The following is an 8,311-nucleotide window of genomic DNA, read 5'->3' on the forward strand; positions in this document are numbered from 1 at the left end:
AATAGTCTGAATACTCTTCTTTGAACCCACTCTATGAAATCATTTTCCCTTGTGTTTAGCTAGTTTGAATTCAAATGAGCTCAATTATACTGTGAGCTATTTTTGTTAAACAGGAATATTCAACGCAATGCTTCATGGGAAGGCAGCATGTCTATCAGTTTTCTTTCATTATTCATTGTGTCATTCAAGAAATACTCAACTGTGTATGATGGAAATGGTGCTGGTTTGGATGGAAACTGACCATTTATGCAGATCAAATCAACTCCATCCATGCTTGGTCTAGGAATGGGCCACAGGACCAAAGTGCAGCTGGAGGCTCCCTGGGAGGCTGGGGCCTAACCAGGGGGAGCTTCTTCCATGGAGAAAGGGGGAGGGAGAGCTCCAGGGTCTGGCTTTGGACTAGAGCCTCAAGAATTCAGTGGTGTCCTCACAATGAGAACATCCTATCTCGGGAGTGGACCCCCATCTACACCATGACCACTGATGTGACCTGTGTGCCTTTAAGCTGAGAAGGAGCTCTCCCCAACACACTGGGTTGGACCAGTAGGATGTGGCCAGTCCTCCTAGGTGAGCAAGGCCCCCCCAGATGTTGGCTCTCAGAGCAGAGACCAGGAAGAATGAAGGATGTGACTTGAATGTGCTGTATGGTCAGACTTTGAGAGCTAAAGCATTGAGCTCAGCCACAGAGCCATGCTTCCCTCTGGGACTGGACGGAAGGAGTCCAGGGCTTGGACCCCTGCTGGGTGGGGTGGAGGTGGGACACCTGCTCTTCATGCTTACGTTGCTGAGCAGGCCTCGGCTCGTTCACCCATCACACTCTTATCTGATGTTAGTGCTTCTATGAAGCCTTGCTCAGGATGACTCTGAAGTCATTTTGTCCCATTAGGGGGACTTAGGTGACTCAGTATATGACACTCAACTGCATGGGTGAGATCAGGGCCTCCATATCTCTGTTCTTGTGAGGGAAAAAGCACATCACATCTGTCCATGCAGCTGGGTTTAGGGGATCGAGTCTTATGTCACCCTGTCTACACTGAGAAAATGAAACCAAGAAGTACCAGCCTCAGTAAATCACAGATCATGGAAGAGCATGGGTGGTTGGTAGAATGTCAGGCATTATCTTAGTGCTGCAAGGAGTCCTGTCTGCTCTTTCCTCCAGGACAGAGTCCTGAGCATGGACGGAGGAGCAGCATCTGAATAATCTGGGTGTAAGTTTCCCAACTCCCATAGGAGCTAATTGGAGGAACTGTATACAGAAATAATGGGGAACCCTAAGCCACAGCCTAGAGTATGTTTGATAGCAGTTACGTGCCTGTGTAGAGGGATGTTTTCTTTCCATTAGCTGTGACCCTTTGAAAGTGAGCAAAGTTGGTTGTGGTTTAACTGTTCTTATTTCCTTGTGACACCCCATCTACCCCTTGCACAGTCCCAACCAGCAGGGGCCGGTTTGACTTTGAGCATTTTCCACGAATCAACCACATTCAACAGAGCACACGAACAAAAGAAGCCTGAGAAAATGAAACACCACCAGCCACACCAGCGCCCTCCTGCCACTCACGCTGTCACCCTCACCACCACCGCCCTCCTGTCTCCACACCTCCCAGGCCAGGGCAGCCCAGGGCGAGTTGGGAAAGGAAGTTGCTGAGAAGTTGGAAACCACAGGAGGCACTGCCCAGCAGGGCCCTGGCGGTGAAATCAGCTGCACAAAACTTTCAGAGATTTGCAATTTTTCCATCTTGCCTTCCTATGCTTTCCCAATGTAGAAATAGTTTCCAATCTCCAAGAGGAGGGCCAGGTACTTGGGCTGAAGAGATCTGCTCAAATATCTAATTTAGATAGTCTCAACCAAGGAGACTATCTAAATTAGATTTCATCTTTCTTGTATCTGGTCGCTCTTATTTTGTTTCCAAATGGGAACCTCTATTTGGTTTTCAAAAGAACTAGTTTCACAGAAGCTGAAGTGAATTGTAAACACAGAAACAAAAAAACAGCTTCCCAATTTTAAAGGAGACCATGTTTTAATTCTAATACATAAAAAGGATTTTTACTTTAAAAGGATTAGAGAAAATAGAAAAATATACAATCACTTATTTTTTCACCCACCTACCATGCAGTGAACATTTTGTTTTGTGTGTGCCTGTAGAAATACACAGACACACATATAAATGAGCATCATACTTGTTACTATTACCACTCAATAGAAAAAAGTGATCAAAGGACTGAACAAACATTGCACAGGAAAGGAAATACGAATAGACTTTATACAAAGAGATGCTTATCCTCACTCATGGAAAGAGAAAAACAAAACCACAATGAGATAGATGAGATACTGTTTTTCACCTGTCAGATCAGCAGAATCCTACCTTTGACAGCACTCTCCCAGCATTCACCTACATTGTGGTACAGATGCAGGATGGTGCTGTGTCCATCATAGGCAAGTTGGCCATAGCTGTCAAAATGACCAATATGCACGGTCAAAATGACATAAAACACTATTATAATTTCAGCATCTTTTGTAATAGCAAAAGAGTGGAAGGAAGCCAATGACATATCACAGGGGAACTGATTTTTGTAAAGTGTTGTAATTCACCAGTGAAATATCACACAGCTGTCCATGTGTCCCCAGAGACTGACATGAAAAGAGCTCTAGGTTGTGTAAGTGAGAAGAGAGGTGCAGAATAATGTATATTGTTTACTACCTTTGTGTATGAAGCAGGAAATTAGAATATGTATCCACACATATACATATATGTTTCATTTATTTATTTATTTGTTTGTTTATTTTGTATGTTCATTCGAATTTGCTAAATAAAAACTGGAAGTATGCAGAGGAAACAGAAGTGTGACCTGTAAGAGGTAGGGACATAGATACAGTAGTTGAAGCAAGGTTTCTTAATGCAATTTCTAGAGTGTTTTTTGATTGATTTGGAACCATGTGGTGGTATAATCTAACAATTTTACTGGAGTTTGCTAAGCATATTAGTTTTTCAACAACACTTCCTGACTAATTCTCCATTTCTTTAAATAATGTACATTTTTTTGGAAGATGCATAGTAGTCTGTCATATGATGTCCTTTAGTTTATTTCTGTAGTTTCTAATTGGGCATTTGAGTTACTTTGGGCTACTGTAAGTGGTGCTACATTTGATGGACATCTGGGCACATAAATCTCAGTACATACATTTTGTTTCCTTAGGAAATTGATGCGTGGATGGTAAGATCACTTTCCAGGTGAAGCACATTGTACACTTGTGTAATGGGCTCTGCGATGACTCCTTGCTGCCTGAGATCTGAGCTGGCAGTACCGGGACTGTTTCAGTCACTTGCTGCCTCAACCCGGCTGCACATTAGAATTACTGAAGGAGGCTTTTTAAAGTCTGATGCCTGGGCTGTTACGAAGTCTGAGCCTCAGTGATTCTTCCTTTCCTCCCTCCCTCCCTCTCTGCCCCACCGCTTCCCTCCCTCTCTTCCTTCCATTTATTTTGAGTTATAATTAACATTCCATGGGTTCCCAAGAAGACAGCAACTGTTATAATGGATAAAACAGTAGGGCTTAAGTCATGCAGACCTGGCCCATGCGAACTATGGCACTGCTCTGTATTAACTTGGGGTATATTTCTTTGATTCTCTGGGGCCTGGTGTTCTCGTCAGTGAAATGAGTGTCATACCCGATCTGTGTTTTAGTGAGAGCATCAAACATGAAGCAGGCAAACTGCCCAGCAGAATTCCTGATGCTCAGTAAGTGGTAGGTACTTGCTATTATTCAAAGAAAACAAAAGAAAGCAAACATACAAAAAGTAGCCTAAGAGACCATTACAGAGACCATGCACTTACCCAGACTAGTTTTCATGGCTAACAGAAATGTTGAATTTCTAGCTTTTTGGCTGGATTACACCAGCTTGGTGTAGTATTTCTAGTTATCTCTTTTTACTCAGAATTTCTAATTGACAATTATATATGACTTTGAATAAATAAGGTGGGAAATCCTGTATTACTTAATCATGGCCTGCTAGATTGACAGGAAGCCTTCAAAAACTGAAGTCTATGAGGGAAAGAACTCCAAAACAGTAAAGAGAATTCATAACGGGAAAAACTTTGAGAATTGCTGCCTTGAAGTTTCCCTTTTGTATTCTTGAGAAGTGTATGATGTACTCTAGTTCTATAAAAATAACTGACACGTGAGAGTTATAATGTGGAATTGTATCCATCTTTGCCTGTTTTCCATTTCGCACCTGCAGATGCAGCCTGCTGTTGTGGTATATATTTTATCCAGTCACAGAGGTTCTATCAGTGGTTGGCAACTCAGTGTATAAAAGTCTTCCCGGCATGAAAAATTTGGGGGCAGGTTGGCCTCTGACCCTTTAATTGCACGCACAGCCTAGGAGCAAGGAGAGGAAACGTGGACAAGGAAGGAAATTTTCCTGTTTTAACCGAAAGTAAATGTAACCTGTTTCTATAATAGCAGCAACTAATGTAGAAAGTAAGAGCAGAGCTCCAGTAGCCAGGCTGCTTGGGTTCAAATCCCACGTCTGTTTTCACTCTAGGGACCCTCCTTAACCCTCTCTGCCTCAGTTTCTCCATCTATAGAACAGCGATAATTGCACGTGTCTTGTGAGAGTTAAATAAGTTAACAGGCACTTAGACCAGTACCAGAAAGCCTTTGCTATTATTACTTCATTGGGTTATTAATCATTGAATTTGTAAATTGCCATAGAAATCTGAAGTGACTTAATTTGAACACTTTCTTCTAAAGATGGGTAAACTTAGGCAACGTGACATGGTCAAGGAGAAATGACACAGCTGGTTATAACAGACCAGTAAGTGGAGGCTCTAACGATGGGATGTGAGGTAGAACCTCTGATCCAGGGTTCCTCCCCCAATACCACATTGCAGCCACGCTGTAGTAGAAAAGGACTGGACCAAAACGATGTATGCCTTCCTCCCACCTCAAAAATGCTCCTGGACATATAAGAGGCTTCCACAGGGAGATTCTGAGGACCTCAGGGCCCGTTGAGCCTAGGGGAGGAGCTGTGGTGTCAGGATGCTCAGAGCACCATCCAGTGTCCTGCTCTGCCTGAGAATCTCAGTCCAATTCATTACACCCCCCAAAAGAGCAGTTACAAATCTAGACACACTCACAGAGTAAGGCAGGATTTCCATGATGTGAACAATAAAGGGAACAGCTATGGTGATTCCAGAGTATGTACATGAGGAGAAGACAGGTGCACCCACAAGTCCTTTAGAAAATTCTCACCGACTCCTTGAAAGATGTCTTTAGTCAAGAAGCAGTGCATGTTTCATTTTGCTGTGGCTTGTTCTGTTTTTGTTTTTCCCGGTAGAAAGTGAGTCAAGGAAAAGCCATAAGATCCTAGGAAACAAAATATGAGCTCTGAGTTCAGAGAGCCCTGGCTGTAACTGACTATTACTTACAAAATAGTGACCAGGAGCAGAATACTTAATCTCTCCAATCTGTAAACTGTGGCTATAACTGCACCCTCCCCCAAGGGCTCTTAGACGATGAACGGGATTCCTGGGGAATTGTTAAAACTGAGTCCCTGATCTGCAGGGAAATGAGATTAGAGATGATCCTCGGTGTGTCTGCATGTGTATGTGTGGAATCTACTGTTTTTACAGTAGAGCTACTGACAGTAGGTGCTAATGTTGTCGAGGATGTGCATGGACCAAACATTATTAACTCATCTAATCCTCACGCTCCAGGAGAGAGGGCACTGTAACTTCATTACACACATGAGGAAATGACAACCCAGAGTTCAAATCGCTGCCTGAGATCCCACAGAAATGTACTAATAAAGACCCGGGGCGCTGTCACTTGAATTCATCAACCAGGTCAGAAAAAAAATTCCTCCTCCAACTCCAGTCAATACTTATTAGTAAAAGAATGTAGGATGGCTTTGTAGTTAAGTATTATTTTCAAAGCAATGAATTGTGTGGCTCTACATTAAGAATTTAATTACACTTTACATCTGTACTTGTAAGAGTTGCCAGATTTCTCTTGGCAAACCAGCAACCACATTAGCACTTAACCTTTTCTTAAAGGAAAGGAAATATACTTAGAAGTGACTAGGATTCCAAAATGTTAGTTAGAATCAGCAGGGAATTAAATTTGTATATGCTCTTTATGTGACAACCTACTGCTGAATTGCTGAAGAGCTGAATCAGCTTGCTACCCATTGGTAGCTTTTAGAAGTTTCTCTCTTTAGGGCTTTTCCACCATGAATCACTAGAGAAAGCCCCTGTCCTGTTGCCCCAGTATTGTGACAGGACAAAGCCCCTCAGAAGCATCAGGAGGCATAAAACAAGAAAGTTGTGCATGGTGTGAGGTAAGGATACGATTTCATTTTGTTTTCCTTATGGATAACCAATTGCCTCAGCAGCATTCAGTGACTAATTGATCCTTTCCCCACTGATTTCCTCCATTGCCATCCCTGTTTTGTATAGGAGTTTATATGAATTGATCTCCATTCTCTTCACTTTTTTCTCCCTGTTTATCCTTGTACCATACCACTCTGTCTAAATTATGTAGTTCTATAATAAATCTTGATACACTGAAGGGCCATTCACCACCCCACGCATACTCACCTTATTTATATTCTTCAGGAGTCTCTTGGCTATTTTTGGCCCCTTTGTCTTCCATATAAAATTTAGAAACAGCTTGTAAAATTCCACAAAATACGTTTTGTGTTTTCATTGGACGTGTACAGGATCTGCAGATAATTTTGGAGAGATCTGATATCTTAAAATCATTAAATATGCCCTTCCCAAAACATGGTATTTCTTTACTTATTTCATTCTTCTTTAATGTCTTTCACTAAAATTTTATAATTTTCTTCAAAAGGTTCCACATTAAATTTAGACTTAATTCTAGATGTTGTAGATAGGTCAAAGACTTAGATAGATAGAGAGATGATAGCTAGATAGATACATAGATGCTAGTTAGATATAAAGAATTACTATAAGTCACCTTTTTGAATTTCATTTTCTATCTTCTGCAAATATGTATAAATGCAAATTACTTCTATTTGCATTTATCAATTCTATCAATTGATATCAATTGATATCTTCTATCAATTTGATATCCAACATCTTTGTTAAGCTCTTACTAATTCTAATCATTTCCTATTGTTTACTTTGGAATTTCTTGTAAACAATCATATGATCTATGGATAGTGAATAGTGATAGATTTGGTTCTTCCTTTCCAACTTTTATGTCATTTATTTACTTTTCTTCTGTTATAATACTTGCCCAGCTGATTTTGCTTAGTATTTGCCTAGTAGATCTTTTTCCACCCAAATGCCTTTACATTTTGATTGTGTCATATACAAGCAATAAATTGTTGGATTCTGTTTTTTATATAATCTATTATTTTTGAAATGCTTACTGAGTTATTTGGATTCATTATTACTAGGTTATTTTGTGATTTATGTTTTTTCTTTCTGTTTTCTTACCTTTTTTATTATTAATTTTCCCCATTCTATTATCTTCCTCCCTTGCTTTTTCTCTTTAGTGGTTGCCCTAAAGAGCTTCAATAAGGGAATTTAACTCAACAATGTAAAGTTAAATCAATATAAAAGCAAAGCCTTAGAGCAGATCATTTCTCTCTTGATTATAATTGAGATATTATTTTCCTTTATATAGTAATTGTTTATTTAGATTAACATGCATGCCATATTTTTGGCTTATAATTTCGTGCATCTCAGGTGCTTCCATTTGAGATCACTTTTTCTTTCTTTTTATTTTTTTTTGAAATACTTATCTTAGAAATTCCTTAATCTATAAGTTAATATATTTTCCTTTGTCCTGGAGACGTAGGCTTAGAGGATAATGAATTTTAAGTTGACAGCAGTTCTCTCACAGAAAGTTGAAGCTATTGTTTAATTATCTTCTGTTTTATATTGCTGCTGTCAAGAGGTCAGGTTTTAATCTTACTTTTGCCATTTGTAAGCAATTTCTCTTTTTTCTCTGGCTGCTTTTAAAATAATGTTTTTGTCTTTGGTCCTACAGTTTTACAGCAACTTGGCTAAGTATATCTTGCTTTTTATTTATCCTGTTTGAGATTGATTAGACTTCCTGAAACTGAGGATTCATGCCATACAACAATTCTGGAAAATACTTAGCCATTATCTCTTTAAATATTGTCTTTCCTCCATTCTTCGTGTTCTTTTCTTCCAGAAGTCCATTTGTAAGTATGTCAGATATTTTCTTTCTTTACTCCTTTTTTTCTAATCATATAGATATACATATTTATATATTTTCTATATGTTATACGTGAGATATATATATATATATATAT

This window comes from Hyperoodon ampullatus (assembly GCF_949752795.1).
Source record: "Hyperoodon ampullatus genome assembly, chromosome: 9".
In the NCBI taxonomy this organism is placed as follows: Eukaryota; Metazoa; Chordata; class Mammalia; order Artiodactyla; family Ziphiidae; genus Hyperoodon; species Hyperoodon ampullatus.